The 24254-nt window shown below is 34.3% G+C and overlaps 2 long non-coding RNA genes across 2 annotated transcripts; both read left to right on the top strand.

The window, feature by feature from the left end:
* The first annotated feature begins 16472 nt into the window (after positions 1-16472).
* Positions 16473-20637, top strand: LOC128239928 (uncharacterized). The gene is made up of 5 exons (XR_008261967.1): positions 16473-16511; positions 18681-18860; positions 19722-19835; positions 20173-20262; positions 20615-20637. It is a non-coding gene; the product is annotated as an uncharacterized LOC128239928 (long non-coding RNA).
* A 26-nt stretch (positions 20638-20663) lies between these two features.
* Positions 20664-22486, top strand: LOC128239927 (uncharacterized). Its single transcript, XR_008261966.1, has 3 exons — positions 20664-20784; positions 20924-21046; positions 22469-22486. It is a non-coding gene; the product is annotated as an uncharacterized LOC128239927 (long non-coding RNA).
* The last annotated feature ends 1768 nt before the right edge of the window (positions 22487-24254 follow it).

The following is a 24254-nucleotide window of genomic DNA, read 5'->3' as shown; positions in this document are numbered from 1 at the left end:
TTTTTCTTTCTTTACATACCATTCCGATTTGTAGGTTATAACCACTCAATGTCAAATGAAAATTTGACTGAGGTTTGCGCAACCGTGAGGGAAATTAATTTGTATATTTTCTGTATGTCCCTTAACGAGTAGAAGCAAAAGCGAAGTGTCCGTATTAAGCGAAAAATGAAAAATAATAACACATTTTACACTTGTTAAATATTCATAGAATGTTTTTAATATGATTATTTTAACCTATAACTTGGATATATTTCAAAAGGTCGGACAGTGTCTAATATGATGATGGTACCGCTATGAAATTCATGATTTGGGCATAGTTTTTTTACATGATTTAAGTAAATGAAACGCGTAAATTCCCAATTATGTTTGCAAGAAACACAGCCTCGGCAATTCATGCATCGGTCTGTTCTTTCTCTGATATAATGAACAGTTCTCCGCCTGAATCAACCTAACTTTTTGGTCTACTTACAAGGGTTCAAATGCTAAAATATGTTATAATAGCATTAAAAGTAGACGGCACTACTATTGTTGTTGTCGACTTGAACATAACATTCGGTTAAACAGATCTTAACATGGAACTTTTGTTTTCAAATCCATAACAATTAAGAAATTATGGTTGTTGTAAGTCTGACTTCCCAATATAAGTAAATTAGGCGTCAGGATACCCGACGTGTGATCATAACCTTGAGTTTAACTTGCAAAGACACACTATATCAAATAAATATTTACAGACAGACATTTTATTTACAAAAAAAACATATTTAAAAACATTGAACTAATGATAATTCAAATTTCTTAAAGAAACAACTATATAAATCATTTATGAAACATTTCCGTATGAAGAGAAGATTGTTGTGTGTAGCAGAAATGGGCCAGTCGTCTATGAAACGCTTCCAGGTAGCATGCCTTAAAATGGTTTCACTATCCGAAATTCAGAAGTCAATGTTTAATTAACCTTAATCTTAAACTTACTATCATTGTCGTTAAATGGCGGCTGACTGCCAGTGCCCTCGTATAGCAACGGCATATGTCGTCAAGTGCCCGTCATCTATCGATGCCCTCGTATAGCAACGGCCTATGTCGTCAAATGCCCGTCATCTATCGATGCCCTCGTATAACAACGACCTTTGTCGTCAAATGCCCGTCATCTATCGATGCCCTCGTATAACAACGACCTTTGTCGTCAAGTGTCCGTCATCTATCAATGCCCTCGTATAACAACGACCCTTGTCGTCAAATGCCCGTCATCTATCGATGCCCTCGTATAACAACGACCTTTGTCGTCAAATGCCCGTCATCTATCGATGCCCTCGTATAACAACGACCTTTGTCGTCAAGTGCCCGTCATCTATCGATGCCCTCGTATAACAACGACCTTTGTCGTCAAGTGCCCGTCATCTATCGATGCCCTCGTATAACAACGTATAACAACGACCTTTGTCGTCAAGTGCCCGTCATCTATCGATGCCCTCGTATAACAACGACTTTGTCGTCAAATGCCCGTCATCTATCGATGCCCTCGTATATCAACGACCTATGTCGTCAAATGCCCGTCATCTATCGATGCCCTCGTATAACAACGACCTTTGTCGTCAAGTGCCCGTCATCTATCGATGCCGTCGTATAACAACGACCTGTGTCGTCAAATGCCCGTCATCTATCGATGCCCTCGTATAACAACGACCTTTGTCGTCAAGTGCCCGTCATCTACCGATGCCCTCGTATAACAACGACCTTTGTCGTCAAATGCCCGTCATCTACCGATGCCCTCGTATAACAACGACCTTTGTCGTCAAATGCCCGTCATCTATCGATGCCCTCGTATAGCAACGGCCTATGTCGTCAAATGCCCGTCATCTATCGATGTCCTCGTAAAACAACATTTGTCGTCAAATGCCCGTCATCTATCGATGCCCTCGTATAACAACGACCTTTGTCGTCAAGTGCCCGTCATCTATCGATGCCCTCGTATAACAACGACCTTTGTCGTCAAATGCCCGTCATCTATCGATGCCCTCGTATAACAACGACCTTTGTCGTCAAATGCCCGTCATCTATCGATGCCCTCGTATAACAACGACCTTTGTCGTCAAGTGCCCGTCATCTATCGATGCCCTCGTATAACAACGACCTTTGTCGTCAAATGCCCGTCATCTATCGATGCCCTCGTATAACAACGACCTTTGTCGTCAAGTGCCCGTCATCTATCGATGCCCTCGTATAACAACGAGCTTTGTCGTCAAATGCCCGTAATCTATCGATGCCCTCGTATAACAACGACCTATGTCGTCAAATGCCCGTCATCTATCGATGCCCTCGTATAACAACGACCTGTGTCGTGAAGTGCCCGTCATCTATCGATGCCCTCGTATAACTACGACCTTTGTCGTCAAATGCCCGTCATCTACCGATGCCCTCGTATAACAACGACCTTTGTCGTCAAATGCCCGTCATCTATCGATGCCCTCGTATACCAATTACCTATGTCATCAAGTGCCGACCGTCTGCCGGTGTTCTAGTATAAAAAACAAACTTTGTCGCCATGTGCCGGCCGTTCGCCGGTGCGCTGTATACCAGCATGGCAACTCGATCTGGCTCTGTTAGCGTCGGCGATGTCAGCGGATATGACTTAGTTTAGACCGGCTGTTGCTCTCAAAGCAATCGCACTGTGCGTGAGCGTCATGCCCCCCCCCCACGTGCAAAACGGTTAACCCGACCAAGAACGGTCAAATGCCGTAATATTATGGACACTCCCGTGCCCAAATGGTTATCACAGCTCAGTAGTTCAGTGTCGTGACCGAGATCCTCTGTCAAGCTCTAGATTTTCTACATCTATGATATTTGCATGCAGTCTTACTGACGAATAACTGTTCAACACGTCTAAATTAACGCGAGTCACATACAAGGCCCGTTAAGCTACATACAAAGTGGTTTTCAATAGTACAAGATTTACGATAAACTTTACTTTGTCATTACTTTTAAGATTTTAGACGAATACAACTAAAGTTGCTTGAAATCAGTAATACAACAAATCGTAGAACAAACATTTATAAAAATAAGACTTCTTTATCGAAAGCTAGAAAAATGTACCAAAACGTTCCCTGATTTACATAACATTTCTTTGTGTTATGTATGAACAAATGAGGCCCTGCAGTAAAGTATACCTACATTAAAATTCATAGGGTTCATCCCTGACATCAAATAACAGATGTGTTTGCAAGCTGGAGCTCAACTGTTTTCTTGTTTATGAAATGTTTTATTACAAAAGAATAACAATTTATAAGAGAGAAGAGAGAGTCTTTTGATCTGAGTTGTTAAATATGAATTTTAACACATATATTTGTGAATCTCTTTATTTAGTCTTGAACTGAGTTTGAACCGCAAAGTTGTATAGCATCCTCATTATTCAGAGATAACGGTACCAGCCAGTACTAGTATCGTGCTCAATGTGTTCTATATCGGAACATACAAACGTTTTGGAACATGGAGGTTAAACTTTGTAGCAGTACGTACCATTTTGTATGATTTGGATAATGTTGTTATTGATAATTTTATTGTATTCTAATTTGTTTAATCTTGGTGGTATTTGTTTTGAATTTTTTTAAAGATAAAGCAACAGCAAATCAACAGAACATACAAATCATAGTTATCACCGATTCATGGTTTTAATTCCATGATATATAATCTATTGTCAATCAAATTAGTCCTACAACGGTCATGATCAACGTTGCATGCGGCAATTGAGCGTTGCTGGATTGTTGATTAAAACACGTTCAACTAAAATGCGAAAGAATGACGTGGAAGGAAACAGTGATTGAAATCAGATATAAAGAAATGTTGAAATAATTCAATTACATTTACATGCCCTTTGACTTCCTTTTTCAAGAATACGTTTCAATCGGATTGGTAACGGTCTATTGCATATGCAATTCAACATTACTTAACAGGCGCTCATATCCACAATTCACAATCCATATTCATGAATCCAGCACGATCAAGGTTATACGCCGAGTAATGCAGCCAATTAAATGAATTTTTTAGTTTGAGTCAGTTTGAAGATATTAAATAAATTGTAAATGGTAAAGAAGAGGCGTTAGCTCCGCCTTTCTTAATCAATACGTTTTTATTTAATATGTAATTACTATTCCTTCAGCTTAATTCAATGAGTTAGAAGATTTGTGACTGTATAGAGGATACTAGGTAGGGTCGTCGATGATGAAAGTTTCTATGGCAAGGCGAAGGAATTTATCGAGTGCGCTGCGGCACTAACACAATATTGTATTTGTCCTTTTACTTTATTGATGTAACAGGATAAATAACCACAAGTTTATTTTTAAGAGGAGGACAACTGTTCTTACCCATCGACATCGGCAGACTACCCATACAGTGTTTAAATGTGCCAGGATTATTTCTCAAAACTGTTTTAGTTTACCCAATACGTGTGTAGTCAAAGTAATTGCATTTTAAAACTTCTTATCAATTCAGAGCAGAAAAGCTATTCAAGTGTATACTCGTGACACAGTCAACAAACAATTATCCATACATGTAACAATTACTCCGCAAGTATCGAACATGGTTAAAATAATCGCCACATATTCAATGGATGTAACTCATGTTGATTTGAATGAATAAAGTGTAAGATGTTCAGATCTGCACCGGCGAAGATATTTTTATTTCTGTTGTTAGTAGGATGTAGTCATTTACCCCAAAAAGAAATTACTGTCGTTGAATGCTGCACATTTTTCAGCATCGCGAGTGGGTTAAGTGTACATGTAGATTTTCTGCACGAGTTTGTATGCCAGGGTTATTACCATGCCTAGTGATAGACCTTTCTAGGCGATTGACTGTTGAAGTCGGTTGTTGGCGGACTATTGATTCGATTCTTGTGTACGGGATGGTCTTTTCGTCTGACGTTGTCGCGGTAACATGACAAACTGACTGTATATGAACATCACAACAATTATATTAAAGAATTTGCACGGCACCTTGTTATTGCATCGATTTGAAAGCAAATGGCATGATAAAGTTTCATTCTTAGACTGTAATTTCGATGACTTTTATTTTTCCTGCTAGGGTGTTTATCATTGAATGTTCTAAGTAGTATAATATTTTCATTTTCAGTTCTTTTCTGCTGTTTGTCTTATGGGCTGTTAGCGCAAGGTAAGATGTATCAAATAATAAAACATATGAAATTTGTTCATTTACAAGACTATCTTAAGATAAGTCCGATAATTTCAAGTCGTACTTTATTGAACAGGAGTGTTCAGTCGGAACAAAATCATTGTTTGTTTGCGGTGTCCCGATTGACCTTAATTGTCTCCGACCGGTTCCTTTTTATTGCCATCAAAATAAAACTGACCATTAACTAAGTTTTTCCATCAGGAAAACATTTTTTGTCACTTCCCTACACGAAAAAGATGCGTAAATCTTCAAATATCAAATGAAAACGGTTTGCAGTGAAAACATGATATTAAGACACATCTTTACTAAAACATCCATCATCCCGACCTTCAACAAACACTCATTGCTTTTGGCTTCAGTAAACGCAAAATAAATTATATAAGGATAAATCCTAACGTGAAATATCTATATTCTGCAGATACCGAACGATTATACTTTCATCAATCTTTCGTTAATAACGCAGTGAATGAAGAAAAGAGTTAATGCAGAAACGCTATGGTTTGCTAGACATGTTTGAATAATAATTTCAAAGCGGATGAATGGGTTGATTTGATTTTGAGAATGGTCGAGTGGTATTGATGTCCGTCTTTAAACTACGTGAATGTTGGTTTGGTTACCGGCAAGGAAACGTTCTCATCCCCTCTCGAAACGGACAATTATTGGGGGGGGGGGGGGTTACCTCGGAAATGGAATCGAAAGTAATTCACTAAGGTGTAATATTTCGTAACAATCAAACTAAAATATTTTAATTAATGCCTTTGTTCGTGTTGTCAGTATAATGCATTTGTTAACTTAGTTTTTAATTTTACAGCGTTTTTACTTGATGGTGTAGTGGAATACATTTTACCACACGATTGCTCAAACGACGAAATTCGAGATCATTGTCATAATAGAGCAACACATTGCAAAAGAGAACACCTAATTGTAGGAACTTTATACCATTGCGAATGTCAACGTGGCTTTCATGGCCCTAGTTGTGAACGGGGTATGTACCATACGTGTAGTTAGATTTTGTGTTACAACCCGTAATTGTTTTACCAATACCATCATGTGTCTCATCTTTTAAAGCCCCAGCACACAAAAAGATTCCAAATGTTGCGATAAAAGTGTTGCTTCTTACAAGCGAGTAAAATGGAACAGAACAAAACAGAAAAGAATATTTATTTTGACTGAGCATCTTTAAAGATGCACTATTACTCCCAAATAAGATTTACCACAATTAAAAGAATTGTTTAAATATACCCGAAAGGATGAATAAATGTCGAATACAATGATTCTTATGAATGATTCCGAGCTTACTTTGAAAGAAAGGTGCAGAAAACAATATATTTCTACCTTATAAGACTATGGTAGATCACTGTAAATCTTTTAGCATTCACCAATCATTTAATATTTCTTACGTTTTCAGCAATTAAATACACAGTTACAATTTTGTTATCAGTAATTAATAGTTTCCATAAATGCATTTTTTAGTAAGTAGATAAAGATTTATTACTCAAATTTTATGTTGTTATACATGTGTATGTATTGATTTTGAATAAGAGTGTCACTTTAATAGATTAATTATTGATCAAGCAGCTAATTGTTTTTAATTTGTTATGATAACGCTTTTGTAAAACATATTGGTAACCTGGTAACACACTTACTTTAGCTAAAGCTACAGAACGAGTGCAGTAAAGTTGTTTGTAAATAACAACATACTATTGTAAATGAATAATGTATTAATACTTTATAAGAAAAAGGCTTGTTGTTTGGGGTTTTGTGTTTAACCGTTTTCCGCTACATTCATTATTGTTATCGTCCTATCATTCTGTGCTACATGAATTCACTTAACGTTAAACAACGGTGAACACGTACACAATGTAGGCCAACAGTCCTATCAGTGAATCGCGCGTTGCAGTATTCTCTTTATTTGCACAACATTGCATGTTTTGAGATAAACACAATGAAGCTACACTAATACGTCCAATACAATGCTAATCGAAAACTGTTCAGCCTTTTGTGAAACAATATATTCTAACACCATAATGTCATCGCCGAACACAATATTCAGAAATAGTACCTTTTTGTTATAGATTCCTGTTTTGGCCAACAGTGTACCAATGGGCAAGGTATTTGCCATGTGTTGGACAAAGACCCATATTTTGAGTGTAGATGCAAACCTGGATACTCTGGGACGGATTGTGGAGGTAAGTTATTTGATTGATTTTAAGACAGAACTTAAATGGATTTCACGAGGCTTTATCCGCGGGAAATTCAAAATATGTAAAAAGTCCACAAGAGTTAAATATAACATCTTGGTCAAAACGCAGAAGTAATAACCCTTTTTTGTTTACATTACTGGATACAAGCACAGAAAACAACATTATTGCATGATTTATGCAATTTTTATGATGCGATTTCGTATAATATTGCATTATTTAGAAAACGTGCAATGATGCCGTTATGACGTGACGTCAGCCAAGTTGAATACGGCCGTATTGCATTTGACTTGAATACAGATTACCATTCTTGCGATATGTATTGCGTTTATATTTATTATGGGTATAGATTATATACATTTTGCGTGCGTCTTTCGAGTATTTTATTTTCAATTTTAAAGTACTTTGACGTAAAGTTATAAATTTGATAAACAGTCGTCATTACTACCTGTGTACAGTACGAACATTTTCTTGAACTTTGGATATTAAACTCCAAAAGGATAAACATATTAAATTAAATCACGATAACAAAAAAGATATACTCAGAAATCAATGATTGAATTAAAGTCCAAACGAATGTATTGCACATTCATCTTTACCTGCATAGATTCATCCATCACCACAACGTCAGCGCCTACAGTTACGACAACGCCAGTCAAGACAACAACAAACCCACCGACGACACAAACTACGACTCCTCCAAAAACAACAACGAAAAGCAACCCTGGTAAGCTAGCTATTACTCTATGTACCGTACCAAAAGGAGTCTTTTGTCGAAACGTTTTTTATCTTGATGACTTGATTTGGTTTATTTCATGTCGATATAAGTGAAACATTTGATATAACGTCTTACAGAAAATCTATCTGCACTTTGATTAATGATTTATTCATCCAAATGGAAACTTTACAGCACCAGAATGATAAATCTGGTTAATAGCAATAATTCAAAAAGGTTACTAATCTGCATACGATACTCAAAAGCTTGATTAATCTGGTTAATAGCAATAATTCAAAAAGGTTACTAACCTGCATAAGATACTCAACAGCTTATTTAACGATTTATACACAGTTAAGCATGTTGAAGATTCCGTATGGTTTATTATTTTCTATGTAACTGTTACAGTATACCAGAGTTGCAACAAATACTCCGTTGTGAGTGATTTGTCACATGGTCAGCCCGTAGCCAATGATAACGCTCCAAATTGTTCATCCGGTTTGCACACATCGAACGAGGCTTTTGTTTTACACAATTGCAACGTCAGCGAGCCTTATGCGTGGCATCAAGGAACTCAGGTGATCTTTTAATGTTACATTTCATTCAGTGTCTAGACAAAATATCAAAACATTAGATTACAGCACATCAATTCAGTTATAAGTTTTTTTTAAATCCTATATTAATAATAGTAATAGTTACAACCACATCTAACTCTTTCTCGTTAATATAAATGAATTATATATTATATACATATTACTTGTGTATACTTATTGCTGGAAATAATTGATTATACCTTTGCCAATCACGCTCTATTTCACTTAAGAAACACGTATTATAAATATGTTTAAAAGACAAATGGAGAGTTATTAAAACTATACCGAAAACAACGCTATCCAATCAGGTACATTATAGATGGATAACTGTTGTATAATTGTATAGGTCATGAGGGATTGCAATTCCATTCCGTCGTATACGGCAATTGGTACCTACCTTTACGGATATTATCCTGTTAGCAAAGGCTTATCGGGCGTTTTCCTGGAATGCCTTCCGAACGGGTTTAAGGTGAGTAATGTTTTTATTATGATATCTAGTAAAGATTGAAATACATTAAAATATTGACAAGTCCTCTGACATCGTACTCCCTTTTAACAAAAGGGCCATGAACGATACAATATCATTCGATGTCTGAGGAAAGGTTGTATCCCTAACGTTGTTTATAAATATATTTAAATGCATGTGTCGTCAGTAAATTGTGTGTTTTTCTATGTCTCTCATAAATTTCCACACACAATACATAACGAATGGCGGTGATCATTTCAGATCATAAAAAGCTACTTACATTGAATAAAAAGGTGACTTCACTGTTGATGACCCCTATAATTAAAAAAAAAATCAGAGATCAATTTCAAGGCGAATGTTATTTTGATTGTTAGCCAGCACATCAGCTGAGATGCGACAATGAAATTTCAATGATGATAAAAATAATTTCCTTGTCAGTAGTCCAGGTGAAAATGAACAGTTTATAAAAGTATTTCCGTACCGCTAATAAAAAATGGGGACAAGCCAAGCCGCGTATAATTCTGTCAAACTCCTTATTAAAGGCTATATGCCACCAGGCAGCAAACACATATCAACATTTCGCCTCTGATATATGTTTGTTAACCGCCTAGACAAGGGTCATTAGAAACCAAAAAAGAATTTACTCGGGGACTGAAGCAAATTAACGAACGCTTGACATTATTTTACTTGGTAGGTTTTACTGGGCCCATTTATTAACCTTATTGGTTAGGGATAAGTAGGTCAATGACAATTTGAATTATCCAACAGGTGTTACATATCATAGCTAGCAAAGGGAGTACATGACACAAACATCGTTTTGACAAGCTGTAATCTACTATTGAGGCATATGAGTTATAGTTAAATTTCAATTAATATTAAAATATGATTTCAATAAGAAAACCTAGATAAAAAAGGACCAGCAAAACATGTTGTTTTTACTTTATGTGGAGATTATACTTACAATTATTTTGCTCTTTATTTAATAGATTATCTTTCAAGAGCACTGCGACAAATCGCCAGAAATACGACATATTGAGCAAGGAGGCGCTGGATTCTTCGACCCAAACAAATATTACACAATTGCCTAACGACCATCCAGATTCGTTGAATTTGCTTGACACCTTGGATTATGTTTAAAAGAGAAACAAATAAAACATTAAAAAATAATTGTATTTATAATTGATTTTGAATAAATGACATTATCTAGACCATTTAGTACATAGAACAAAATGCAATATTATAAACTGTCCGAAAAGTAAGGAGTTAGAATTAACGTGACTAAGATGCGCATTCCTTTGATATTCTACTATCCCTTAAAACAACCTCTTCTCCAAAACTGTACAATCTGAGTGTGTTTTGTTACATTTTTCTCCGAATATAACAAAGTGTAAACTTGGTATACTGGGACGCCTAAGAGAGGGGGAGAGTGCTATAGTAGGTTTATTCGGTAAAAAGACATGAACATTACATGGCACGTCATAATGCAGACAAATTATAACATATCATTATCAATGCATAGACAATAGAAACCATGAAATGCACACACAATACCAAGGATGACACAAAAAAGAGAAAAATGATTTTCACTTATTTCCATTGTGGTCCTTGAAAAATTGGTGGCAGTAACCATGGAATAGTCATGTAGTTTAGCAAAATTGTTAAGTACAAGGATAATAAATCTAGACAAGTTATAATCTTATATCACAGATAATTAATTGCATAAATTATATCACAGAACTCATTAACATTATTACTCTGCATTCATAGCCTATTACACTGCATTCATGGCCTATGTATTGTAACAGAAGACTTGAGATCATAATGTATGGAATAAAAAAATGCCATTCAAAATGGCAATACTGTAAATCAATATTAATATCACAATGAGATATGATAAGATATAAGGAAATACGTGTGAATAAGAACCCTACATGCTAATAAAAATGAAATTATTATGATAGCTAAAAATAAAAATTTATTCTATTAATATCACAATGAGATATGATAAGATATAAAGAAATACGTATGAATAAGAACCCTACATGCTAATAAAAATGAAATTATTATGATAGCTAAATACAAAAATTTAAAATGATCTTTAAGACTGCAATAGGTACTGTTTGATGGCAGACTTGAAATGGTTAGGTTTTGAAATATTCCTTATATTTTGAGGAAGACTATTCCACAAATTTATGCCATTATTTGTGAATGTCTTTGCCCCAAAACTGCCAACCCAGTGCTGGTACGCCTCTCCACCCGAAATCAACAAGCGCTATTACAAAACAAAACAACAATCGTTTTGGCCATTTGTGTCTGCAATCATCGATTTGATCTCAGATTGATAAATATCAATACATATATTATCATAACCCTTTCTTCTTAATGCACAGTTCTAAATGGTTATTATAGTTAATAAAACTACATTGCTTTGGCACCCTGCTTTGAAATCTGATCCGATCAAAAAGGATTGGTTAGCTTGGGAATTATTAACTAGATATTTCTTACATTAGGCATTCAAACACTTGTCGCGATCAAACATTTTCATTTCAAATATTTGAAATCAATACATCTATACACTTCGCTTTCACTGAAGTAGGTGTTCACCCCGTGGCAAATTTTGTCACGTGATAGTGATAATTGAATGGCTGGAAAGGGTGTTTGCGTGTCATTTCTACAGAGATTTTCGTCAACATCAAGATTTTAAAACATTCAAATTCATTTTATTGTAAAATATAGGTAAGAAGAAGAAATATATGGATGATAAAATAATATTTGTATCTGTAAAGTGGAGTATGTTGAGATATGTTCGTTATCTCATATTGTGAGGATTAGTCTAAGAAACATTGATTGTTTCGCGCGTTGTTACGAACACAGGTTTCGTCGTCCATTTGAAAAACAAAAACGGGGTTTGCCTGGGCGGCTGGTATCCCAGAGATAAATATTCGATCTTATCACTAAACATTGTATGGCGTAAGTTTATTTAGCCATGTTTTCTTATTCAGATAAAATCTTGACATACTCATTTTGGGGGTGATCATTATTTATAAGTGTTGATCGGAATATTTGACACTCGGATATGTGTATGTATGTTCAAGCATTTGTTGTTTTGTTATTGCTTTGTTGTCACCCCAATGTATCTGGTGTTGCCCAAAATAAACGAGTATCATAAAAAGTGTGTGTTTGCTTATGTTTTTGTTAAATATGTGTTGAGACGTCTTCTTCCGAGCCAGAATATTTAAGAATGTAACATTGTGTTGTTTTGCCTCAGATTTTCATAAATGATATTGTGTGTACAAAACATATCATATATCATATATACATCAAGAACTTATGATAGGCCTTTCCCACTAGTTTAGTATCTACAGTAGTAAAGCGTACCAAGGCGTTTCAGGTAATATTAATTTGTTAATTGAAAAAGAAATACAAATCAATGAAAATATATACAGCTAATGAAAAGGATATTAAGCAACAACCGGAAACAAATGCAACACTATGACGATTATGAGACGCAAAAAGTATGATGAGCAAATATAGTAAAGAAATTAAAGTAAACTAGAGTGGAGTGAGTGTGCGAATAAGAACCTGTCCGTCGTCCGTATAAAGGTTTAAACGTATTTGAAAACTTACCTGTTGGATTCAGGACGACTGAACGGCTGGTCACCAAACAACATAAGATTCAGAGTGGGTTTGCACGTTTCTGGGATGTTTTCAAGTAGCTGCAGTCGGGAACCGAGAAACGTGTACTTTGAAAAAAGAAGTAATTATTTTAAACCTCGCCACATATGATGCAGTACGGACTTTCAACAATGTTTTTAGCATGTATGTCAGTCGCTAAGTACTACAAGTTGTGCGTAGTCGTGTATGAAGTACATAGATGGTTATATTTCCATGTGATAGACAGATGCAGAGTATTTGCGTTTAGTGTATTAAATGATGTAATCGAGTCTGCTGTTTGGAAACTTGGAGGGCGTTACAACTTAGGATAACAGCAGGGGAGAACGAGTTAAAGCGATACTACGTGCTAGCGGAAACATGCTGTAATGATATTCGTTGCGTGGCCAGTAGAGTTTCGAGTTTCAGAAGGTTTGTTGCACTAAATCAATATATTCTGGAACAAGATGATTTATCGTTTTGAAGAATTGAATTACTTAAAAAATACGACGATTTCATATTGTGCCCAATCCGACTTCTTTCATTAGATTACAGATTGTTACAAGGCTAGTAGCAGCTGTAAATATTCTTGATGGTTCTTATGGATCTTGTCAAGGTCCTTTTACTTGTTGAGTGCAATTATCGAAAAGTAATCCAAAGGTTTCAAGAACACAACAAATATTGTTTTAAGTGAGTTTATGTCCAAGATGCATTTTAATTGAGGCATTATATTTAATATATTACAACATTTTATCTTAATATAGTTGTTCTGAACAGCCCATCGATACTATTTTGAAAGAAAGAAAATTGTTGTACATGTTGTGTCTTCTTCATGATTGTTAATGTCTCTGTTTTCATATGGTTAAATTTACAAGCCGATTGGTTGTAATATATCTTATTTAAATCACTATTGAGGATAGCTGCCCCCTCACCTAGATCGTTAACAACAGACTGGTATTGTCAGCGAAGAATCGAATTGATGCGTTGATATCAGAAGAAAATATCATTTATAAAACTAAGAACATGCAAGAATACTACAACTAAAGTGCAATCAATATCTAACGCGTAAATTACAGAATTAAAATTTACTTATATGAATGTAGCACAAATAAACAATAAAGGACATGTACATGCACACTGTAACACCCCTTAACTGAGCAAATAGTGCTGTTCCTTAAACATAACATTAATATAAATGCAGGAATGCGCCCACTTAATCGCACACCAGTGGGGTTTGTATAAAAAAGCAAGGAGTATTCAGTGCTCAAATGGTCTTTTCACTTCATTATTACAACACAGATGGTATATAAGTTTCCAAACGTACCCTAAGACGAGTAGAATAGGTATAATTTATAGAAAAGTAGAGCTAAACATGCTATTGTTCTATTAAATTCCGATCTGTTGGTTTTAACATCTCAATGTCGAATGAAGATGTAACTGACGTCGTTGAGGATTACGCATCCGTTTGGGAAAAGAAAAAAGAAGATATTTGTGGAATGTCTCTTTAAGAGTAGACAACAAAAACGGGGTTTCCGTTTTAAACGAATAATGGATATTTTGCCCTTATTAAATATTTGTAGAAATTTTATTTCAAAAATACTTATTTCAAATAATAATCGTATGTATTATTCACAATTTACGTATGCATAAGTAATTTACTTGTTTAAGAATCTTTTCAATTGGCCAGACAATGTCCAATATTTTGAAAATAGTGCCATGAAATAAATAATTTGTACCTAATTGTTAACTTGAATTAAGTAAGTGAATCCTGTTAACTGGGTTATTATGTCAGCGAAAAATGCCTCGGCATTGATTGCCTCGGACAGTTTTTAATCTGACATGACGGACCGTTTTCGAGCTTTCACCCTTACTTCCTACTTAGAAAAATTCAAGTGATAAAATTAATGGAATAATTACATTAAAAGGAGACGGCGATACATGTTTGTTCTGATCATTTTAAATGGAACATATGGTAGAACAGAACATAAATTGGGAAATAATTATTTCAAATCCATAAAAATAGGAAGTAACTGTTATGATTGTTGTTTAACTAAGTATCTAATATAAATAATGAGGGTTTAGTTTTCCGCCATTTTGTTTATCGAATTAGAAATTGATATAAAATTTTATTGCAAGTTGAAGCTTCCTGTTTGAATAATTGTGAAATGGTTTATAACAGAGAATAACAATTGATAAGAGAGAAATGTTCAAAAGTTTATTTACAACAAGAAATGTAGTAAATGTGTATTCGTTAAAACAGACTTTAAACCCGCCTCGTATAAAATAATTATTAAACTTTCCATAACATCACACAATTTAGGTCAACTTCCAAAATTGTTTTAATGATAAAATATAAACTTTTACACATATATGTGGGAATCTTTTTTTATCTTATTTGTACTGGGCCAAAAGGTTATGTGACCTTCCCATCAGTCTGAGATAACAGTACTAGCTGACATATGTTTCATGTACTGAATGGAAACATCAGAATATTTTGGAACATGGAGGTTAAAATATTTAGCAGTATGTACCATTTGTTGCTATTTTTTAGAATTCGATTAATATGTAATTATTGAATTTTTGTTTATTCTTATTTACGTTAGCTCGTATAGGAAGAAAGCTTATAAAATCATGCTCTCGTAAGTTGTCTGGATAATAAAGCTGCTGTCGTCATAAAAATCAGAAGATAAGACAAACTCATTCGATGATAAAACATGACCAATTAAGCCAATAATCCTGTAATAACTCTCCTTAGACCTTGATTTATGTATACTATACATACTTATAAGTTTCTGTATATGCTAAAGTTACCTTAAGGGTGTTTTCGATAATCTTTTCAAAGACGAAACGGACTTACCCTCTAGTTAAAATATATTTGAAGAGTAATCATTATGGCGAAATTTATATATATAATATATATAATACTATATTATACCTCACATCAATTTGTCCCTTCTTTGTATATATAAACTCGAACGGTCCGTATATCACTGTATTTTTTATGAAAATCCAGTTTGATGACGTCAGCGGTCCATATTATATTTTTGGCCGGTCCGGACCTCGCCAAAAATGTAATATGGACCGCTGACGTCATACAATTGGTAAATGCGCTTTGCTATTTTCACAACGGCGAAAACTTGTCGCATAATCTTTTCACTAACATCAATGTTCTAAAAATGGTGGTAATCAGCATTGCATAATTTTGGTCACGTGTAGAATGCATTGAACGCAATTAAAAATACAATAAACATACGTTGAAGGAAACAGTTTTTCAAAGTCGAAAAAGTTGTTTCAATAATGCAATTACACTGACACTCCTCTTTGCTGTCCTTTCAATAAACAATTTCAAATCGAATTGGTAAAGCATTATCTAACAGGCGCATATAGTCCAACGCCTCACGTTCTATGTTTAAGAATGCAACATGGTCAATATGAGACGATTTATGCGGCCAATCAAAGTATTATTTACATTCTAAATCAGCCAGTAGAGAGCTTTGCCGACTCCGCCCTTTCTTTTTATATATTTATATATACATATTATTATTATGAATTTTGAAACTGTGCTAGTCCCGCTAGTTTCATCCTTAGGTGTTCTTGTTTTATTTTGTATTGGTTTTGGTGCTTTTCATTATATTCTAAGTATTATTTCATTGACTTTTTTGCAGTTATTTGCTGTTGTTTGTCCTCTGGGCTAATAGGGCATGGTAAGATGTTTTGTACGTTATGACAGTTGTGAAAAAGTGTGATATCAAGATTAAACGATTGATTTATATATTATCATATCAAACGGAGTAGATATTCAGTTTCAAGTCCGATAATTTTACATTATTAAACAAGATTTTTTCAGTAATTACAAACTATTTTTGTAATCGTTTTCCCGACCATCCCTAATTGTTTGCACCCGATCGTATTTCTAAATGCCAGCAGAATATGATAACTCAATGCAAACGTTTATCAAAAAATGGGTATAGAGTATTTGTGTCACTATGGCGTGTTTTCAGTTGATGTGTTTAATTGTACAGCTTTCATTCGTGATTGCTATTACCGGCATCTTTAATTAAAACATGCGCCGATTCTCTACAAAGAGTCCTATATTTAACTATACAAAAATCTATCAAATACGACTGATGTTTAAATGTATTGAACATATGTACACTCTGACCCTCAACAGCAACAATGACGAGAACCCCCAAGGGCTGGTAAATATTTATCCGCTCAAAAGAAGAGACTTCCATTTGGTCATGCTTTGAAATGATTTTCTAAACAGATTTTAAGATTGTTGAGATGTAAGGGCTAGGATTCGTTCTTACATTTGCTATTTATAGTAATTCTAAAATGGGCTTTTAATTATAATGACCTGACGAATTTGTGAACAAGTTTTGAATCCGTAAGTGAAAACGTTTTTTTCTCCAACCTCAGATAAATAGATCCATTAATTTAACCATGCTAAAAATGTCTTATCTTGCCCACGGGCGAAGATAAAATGCCCGTATGGAACTTCTTTTAATGGTCACCACATTGTAATTACCTCCCTTGTTGAAGACTGTCGTCTGGAGCGTCTGTTTGAAGCGCATCATGGAAAACTTTTCTTGTGGCAATATTTAGAACGCTAGTTAATTATTTCTCGCTTCAAATGTCACCAGAAAACAGTTTTCACGCACCTTTCAAGAAATAATGCTCACTCTTCTTAGAACTATTTAAAGACCGATCAGACAATTTACATACTCTGAATCACTGCTCGAATATCAATGACAACCACGAATTATCGCATATCCATACGCAATTATTTTCACTAAGCACAAAAGAGTTCCAGCAAAAAAATACATTTGTACTTATTTTTTTTATACTGGAGGTGGGAGAAAAAGCATCTACCATAGCCGTTCGTGTAAGATAGGTTCATCCCTCGCGCAGGGTGTTTTGCGGAAACGATGTGTGGATTACGCTTTGAATTTTCAAGACAGCAACGCACTTGGCTGACCTTTAACCATTAATCATTATTAATCATGGTAGATTTTAACCTAAATCGTCACATTCTATATAAATTATATATATTTTGGATGATTTTTTCGAGCGTTTCCAATTGGTTTAATATGATTTTAAATTTTGTTTTACAAATACGTTTTGTGCCATTTTGTCACAGTTTGTTTAATTAAGAACCTTTTGACGAAATCATGTTGTCTATCTTATTGATGAGTTTTTCAATTTAAGAAAGATTTATGATATAAATTTTCATTTCACTGTTTTGTTTTTGGCGTGTTCACGTGTATAGGTATAACAAAGACGCATCTGATTATTCTGATGTTTAGTATAAAACATTTTTACTTGTAATTTGGTTTAAATTTAAATGCTAGTTTTCTGATGTATTGCAATTTATTCGGAAATGTCTTAAATGTTTATGTACATACCAGACAGAATTCGTTTATATAACAAATTTTAGTAAGTGGACAATAGTTTATGCAGAAACATAATAGATTTTAGACATTTTGAAAGAAGTTGCTTACGCTTATTAAAAAGTTAATTTATTTTCCAAAGTGCTGCGCCATATCGAAACATTGATTGTATAGTATATGCATGTTGGATTACTCAAAGAGGATGAAAGCTCTGAAATCTTTATAAAGGAGATTGAGAGGATTAGGTGTCCGCATTGTACACACTAGGTTACTCGTTCGATCCAGACCAGGGTTACTCTCTCATGGCCTCTCAATTTGGACTAAAGTACTGGTTTCCACCCGGAAAAAACGGAATCGAGAGTGGTTCAGATGTATGTCAGCCTTCGTAACAGTCAAGTTAAAAGACAGTTGTATAAATGTTTGACTTTGTTTGTGATGACAATAGCTTTTATTTGGTCACTTATTTAGTCTTTGATTTTAAAGCGTTCATATTTGATGACATCGCAAATCACATCAATCACCTTCCTGATTGTTCAAACAACGAAATTCGAGACCATTGTCATGGTAGAGCGCAACATTGCAAAAGAGAACACGAAGTTTTGGGAGTGCATTTATACTATTGTGATTGCCAACCTGGCTTTCATGGAGCTACTTGTGAACAAGGTATGTATTGTGAGGTTAGTGAGAGTTAGTGTTACTTCGCGTCGTTGTTGTTTTCAAAAGCCCAGGATGTTTTATATAAACCTCATGCTCAAAAATACTGTCACATATGCTTATAAAACTGTTGCTTATTACGAACCAGTTATATGGAACAAAAATAACAGAATATAATATTTATTTGACTAAGCATGTCATAGGAAATAAAATTGTATCAAGTGCTATATTGGAGATGTTATGCAAACGGACTGGTAACCTGTGAAGTTACTAACTCAGCAGCAATGGCTTTGGAAATTTCACGCATTTGTTTTCGTACATTAAGATTAAATTTACAGGATAAGAAAGATTGCAACGTACCTAATTGATAAGACGGGACGCAGTTGATTTAGCCCAGATATTTATGTAAACGTTTACTGATATGGGTTAAAACCATATTGTTTTTATAAGCTTTTGAAAAATAATTATCGACTAATAAGATCCTGTGTTATCTGAATTGACTTAAAGTAAAATAACTGTAAATAACGTTAAGAAAATGTGCTTCTTGTTTGAATTGCAAAGTACGTGTAGAAATTGTTATTTGCAATAAAATTTACAAGTTTACGACTGAAAATATATCTAATTGACACGTGCCTAACTTATAAACCTAGAATCAGTGGTTCGAGCTCTGGAGTAGTACGAGTATCAGTTTTTACAGGTTTACAGTTATGAGTTAAACACACTTGTAATTTTTGAGATGCTGCAATAATATGTTCAATGCAATGATAATTATTCCAAAACGAACTTTACTTTTATTATGAAACTATGCGTTCTAACACCATTTTCCAATCGTATGAAGCAATATCCAGAAATGGTACATTTTTGTTAAAGATTCTTGCTATGACCAGCACTGTACCAATGGACAAGGTCTTTGCCATTTGTTGGACACAGATCCATACTTTGAGTGTAAATGCAAACCTGGATACTCTGGGACATATTGTGAAGGTAAGCAATTAAATTGATTTCAAGACAGAACTAATACATACGTTTTATTGTGTCTGCACACTGGGGGATAGGATCTTTAATCACGACGTTTTTCGACGCGAAGTTATAAATTTGATATAAAGTCGTCATGTCAGAATCTACTTATATAGTACTATTTTTTATTACGATTTTGAAAGACTCTTATAAACGGTTCTAACGTACGATGATTAGCATGAACTGGGAGTTTTTACCTTAAACGGATAATACTATGGAATTGAATAGGAATTAGATCCACTCAGAAACTCATGTTTTTATAAAAGTCTATTTATGTAACGCACAATCATCTTTACCTGCACAGCTTCATCCATAACCACAACGTCAGCACCTACAGTTACGACAACCCTTCCAACAACAACAACAACAACAACAACAACGAAAACCAACCCTGGTAAACTAACTATTACGTAATGTCCTTTACTTTAACGGTTCCATACAAAAGATAGCCGATAGGTTGAATGTTTAGGTGTCTTAATGACTTAAATTGTTTATCTTATGTCGATAAAGGAGAAACATATTTCGACATAAGTAGTTCAAATATAAACTTAAATCGATAATTTGATTACAATTCAAAATTGAAATTGTACACCACCAGAACGAATTGTCAGGTCAATTGCCATAATTCTTGAAAAGGTTACTAACCTGCATGAGTTATTACCCACAACTAACTTATCGATTTGTACATATTTAAGCAAAGATGAACATTTTTAATGGTTAACCCAATGTCCATGTTATTGTTACAGTATACCAGTATTGCAACAAATACTCAGTTGTGAGTGATTTGGCACATGGTCAGCCCGTAGCCAATGATAAAGCTCCAAATTGTTCATCCGGCTTACCCACCTCGAACGAGGCGTTTGTTTTAAACAATTGCAACGTAAGCGTTCCTAAAGGGTGGCATCAAGGAACTCAGGTGATCTTTAAACATAGTTCCTTAAGTGTTCAGATAAAATATCAGCACATTGAATTACATCACTTAAACTATGTTGTAAGTTTTGAAACCTTAATTATATGAAAAATTAAAGATGGATAATTGTTGTATAATCGTAAAGGTTATGAGTGATTGCAATTCCATTCCCTCGTATACGGCAATTGGTACTTTCCTACATGGATATTATCCTGTTGGCCACGGCATATCAGGCGTTTTCTTGGAATGCCTTCCAAACGGGTTTAAGGTGACTATTTTCTTTTTATAATTTACAGTAATCATTAAAATGCGGTTATATATTGACAAATCCCCTGACATCGAACTCCTTTTAGAAAATTTAACCTTAAAACCTGGCGGTAAAATAAATTGCTTACCATTGGAAGGCAGTAATTCTACCTTCTTGTAATGATTTTTAACGCACGTGTCGTCAGTTCGTGTTGTATTTTGCGGTGAGTGTCTCTCGTTGAACAAGGTCTTAGCTTTGTGCTTTTAAAAAGACTCCTCGTGAAATGTTGACAAAATGATTTTTCCTAATAGTCGACATAGTGTTATTACAATCAGAATTCCTTAGATTTATAAAAAGTAGTATTGTTGATATTGTGGTTTTTGTTGTTTTAAACTCGTGTTGTGAAACCCACACAATAATCAAGGAACGATCACATCTAGGACCAAGGATATCGGTATGGCAAACGATAAGGTGGAAACCAATAGCATGTTGTAAACATTGTCCACCAAGTAGCAAACTAACACGTTGCGATTGAACTTCATTGGCAAGATCTGCTTTATTATAAGCAATTCCCTAATGATGCCCACACTATAAATAGTAAATGATAGGGGTTATCACCCTTGGCATGTACTGGTTGTTGTAATAAAACAGTTTATGACTAAACTTATTATTGTTTGCGAAGACAGGCAATAGATAAAACCTCACAGGTTAGATCAAATAGTACTCCAAGTAGGTAAAAACAAATCATGATTTAACTGTTGTCCTGTAGATGACCCCTATAATGTAAATAAAACCAACAGATATTAATTTCACCGCAAACGTTATATTGAATACTCAATAACATAACAAATGGACAAAGGTCTGAGCTACAAAAATGAATCTTCAGTGATGGGCTACAGTCGACAGGTAGAGATACAACCCTGCTTTCGTTGTCAGTAGTCCAGATAAAAATAAACAGTGTATAAAACATCGTTGCCGTACCGCTTATTAAACAATGGGAACAAGCCAAACCGCACATAATTCTGTCAAACTCCTTAATAAAGGCACACAAGGACAAGGCAGCAGGAATAATACATTAACATTTCACCGCTGATAAATGTTTGGGTAATCGCATGAGTCGTTGGAAGCCAAGAAAGAATTCACTTATCTGTTTACAAGTGTTAACAGACCTTTAGTTGGTATATTGTACTTGACCTTTTGATGAACTTTTTTGAAATTGCAGGTATATGGTGATCGTAATTTGTCCAAGGGGTGTTTCATATCATTGCTAGCAAAGAGAAAGCATATTTTTTATTCAATATGATTTAAGTTAGATCTTTGTTTTAGAAAACCTTGAAAATATTATGCCGAACACGAGAACATAAATCACAAGAGCAATACATATTTTCATACTTCATGTGCAAATTCTACATTCTTTTTGATTGTGTTCTCTTTTTTTGATAGATTGCCTTTCAAGAGCACACCGACAAATCGCCAGAAATCCGACATATTGAGCAAGGAGGTGCAGGATTATTCGACCCCAACAAATACTACACAATTGCCTAACGACCATCCAGATTCGTTGTTATTGCCTTAAACCTGATTTAGAATAAAAAGAAAAACATCAAACATGAAAAAGCTTATTGAAATTATACTTGATTTTCAAACAAATATATATTATGGTTTAGATTATATCGTACATTGAACATAGTTTGGGATTTATAAAATGATGAAATAACACTATTAAGGCGGCGAATTAAGTATTTTAGTCCGAAATGCTGCAATTTGAGCATATTTTATCACTTTTTCCTCCAATATTGACACAACCCCCCGCTCCACCTCCTAAATCCACCAGTGCTTTTTCAAAAAAGCAATACAACCTTTGCTTATTAGAATGTTAATACAATTATTTCTCTATTGCAGTTCATTTCAGTATATGTACTTGTCGCAACCTAGTGTGTATTTCTCGCATAGTTAATATGATATTCATACAACGCATGCTGCATCAGATGCTGAGATATTCAGAAAACGGGTTATCGCGATATTGTTTTCACATAACTCGCCCATATCTTGTATTCATTTCAGTTAAAATAAGGAAAGGAAGAAAACATGATTAATGTGCTTACATCGGAGAAAATTCTTAAGAAAATTCTTAAATCAAATTGCGGTTAAAGGTCAAAATTGACTTGCATTTATTTATGAGCGTAATGAATTCCTGCTAATCAATTCACTGCTGACGCTGAAGAAACAAAGAAAGCTTTTTAGCCTTGGCAGAAAATATAACTTAGAAAGAAATTTGAGCTTCCTGAATTTATTAGTGCACATGACCTTATATTGTTATACACGTTCGGAATCAGTTGAGGCATTTTCCATTCGTATTTGTATTTATCAGATTTTTGCACATCCGCGATCTCCAGATTGTGTCAAATGCTTGTTTAAGGTCTATAAATACACAAATTCAGTTTTTTTTCTATTTCTTTAGTGCTGAATTAAATTATTCAATATGAACAAGTTATCCGTAGTAAAATAGCTTTTTCTAAAACTGACTACGATAAATACGGTTATTGAACTCGACGAATTTATCAAGGCGATTAATCATTAAGGTAAATAATTTACCAAGACAACTTAATACTGTAAAAGATTAATACTTTTTTCCGGACGCAAGAATTGTTTATATATAGGATTATTAATTCCAGTTGTACAAAACTGGCAAAAAACTCCCTTGTCTATTATTAAATTTAATAGTTAAACGTTTACATTCTTAAATCTGTTATATGTACTTTGATAATTAATATGCTAATTGTTAACTTGATCAACATCATACACATCATTATTGTTTTAAGGTTTAATTGCTTGCTCAATCTTGATTTTTTTTCATTATTTCAATCATCCAACATAGATTCTTCATTTAGTTTGTCTCTCTCTCTTACGAAACCTTTATAGTTTTGAAAAGAAATCATGAAGATTAGAAAGACTAGCGTCGTGGTCACTTTTAGATGTATTATTATAATATTGCAAGTTTTTACGCGGGTCTGTGTTCGTCAAATTTCGCATTTTGGTAGAAATGATTCAATTTTTTATTCCCTTTTTCTCACTCTTGTGCATCTTACTTCTGCCCTTTGATATGTCGCTATAGATTTTCGGCATAGTTCAATCTTTATACTTACGCATGGTATCAATAGTGATATGTTAAAGATAAAGACCATGTTTATTTATTTATTTTAATGTTCATATCATAATGAAGTCGGTT

This window comes from Mya arenaria, chromosome 7 (assembly GCF_026914265.1).
Source record: "Mya arenaria isolate MELC-2E11 chromosome 7, ASM2691426v1".
Lineage (NCBI taxonomy): Eukaryota > Metazoa > Mollusca > Bivalvia > Myida > Myidae > Mya > Mya arenaria.
Note: the sequence above shows the minus strand (reverse complement) of the source record. Positions and strands in the feature narration are given on the sequence as shown.